Source organism: Acyrthosiphon pisum, unplaced genomic scaffold (genome assembly GCF_005508785.2).
Source record: "Acyrthosiphon pisum isolate AL4f unplaced genomic scaffold, pea_aphid_22Mar2018_4r6ur Scaffold_20931;HRSCAF=22563, whole genome shotgun sequence".
NCBI classification, from domain to species: domain Eukaryota; kingdom Metazoa; phylum Arthropoda; class Insecta; order Hemiptera; family Aphididae; genus Acyrthosiphon; species Acyrthosiphon pisum.
Genome location: NW_021770342.1, coordinates 9,606 through 11,394, shown reverse-complemented (window position 1 = coordinate 11,394; position 1,789 = coordinate 9,606).

The window sequence follows — 1,789 nt, the reverse complement described above, 5'->3', positions numbered from 1 at the left end:
TAAATCAAAAAGTGTTATCTAATAAACCAAATAGTTATTGGAAACAAAAAGTGTTATCGGAAATAAGTATATGTAAATATACAATAGTTATCGTGCAACTTTATTGATGTTATTTATAAAAATTGTCGCATTTCACACACGGAGCGTTGATACCACTAATTACGAATAAAGGTACCTACCCTAGAAGACCAGATTAGATACCTATAATCAATAATGCACAAAATAAAAACAAATTGTTAAAATTAAGTTAGAACAAATCAATTGATTTGGAATCAATATGTTCTATCGATAAAACGTTTTGTTTTTAAAAAATAGAATTGGGAACAAAAGTTTTATCAATAGAATCTTTTGTTTTCAAACTAGAAATTTTAAAGTTACTTAATATTTTGAGTACTTAAAAGGATTTATTTTTGCAATACCTATTATTAAATTGATAGAATAGAAGTTTGCGGATTTTTTGATGCCAAATAATTCAAAATTGCTTGGGCAAAAATATGTTATTTAAATTTTTGAATCTTCAAAACGCTCTACTGAACAATTTTGATATTTTCACATAGAACACTTTGATTCCAAGTCTGCGTACTAGCTTAGGGAAACAATTTAAAATAGCTGACACGAGAAAGATGATAGAATAAGTAATTTTCAGATATTTGAGTTTTTAAATTAAGTAAATAATATCACCTATACTTTTGAAGTATAATGAATATTATATACACTAAAATTGATAGACTTTTCTAAACAAGCATTTTAATTCATTACTCTCCTTGGAAGTCTTAAACATAAAACAAAGCCATTTCTATAATAATGTAAGAAAACTATATTTTAGTAGAATACCTTTTTGTTTTGTCCATCCTAATGGAAAAACACGTTCATTTAAATAAAGTGACCAAACTGGTTTGGCTTCAGGACTGTTTTCATTGCGTTTGTAAAAATAATCTTCTCCCTCATTTTTAAGCACCTAAAAATAAATGAATATTAAACTCGATGTATAAAATACTCAATGTTGTCAATGTTATAATAATATTAGGGTAAGGGTATTCCTTATCTTGAACTTCTAAAAAACATGTCACACATGAATATATTATAAATTGGAGCACCTCCCCAAAATAAAAATATATTTTACTTTAGTATTGAAACTTTTAAAGTTATTTTAGACGTTAAACAATTAGTGAAATATAAAAATATACCATTTGCAATACAGCATGACCACAATCTTGAACTTTTTCTTTAACAAATTCTGGCTGCTTGTAACAGTTGTAACGCTAAATCTTCCAGAATAATCAGTTTTTTATTGTTTTAGCTTCCCCAGTGTGAATGCGTGGTGACTTTATTTCTAACCAAAAGGTGTGTTGATCATTGTCAAAATAATGCAAACTGAAACAAAATATTGTTCATTATGTATTCAACAAGATAAAAGTTTTTTTTACGTAATCACTGAAACACTCTTTGATGAACATGAACTAGCAAACCTATATCCACTTTTTCTTCATTAATCATTTTCAATCATGACCACTGAGCCAATTTCTAGATAAAATTGTATTTGATTGGTAAGTTTTTTTGAATTAAAAATTTATATATTTAACTTTCATTATCTTAACTATCATAGATTACTACTTGCATGATAAAAAAATCTTCATACACCAGAGCTATTCTGCATTTCTTGTAGTAAGATATTTATTCCAATCAAATATTTTTTCTAAAAACAATTAATATTTAAATAATGATAAGTAAAAATACAAATAACATAAAATTAGCTATAATGCATACAAATTATGTAAAAACTACTTCA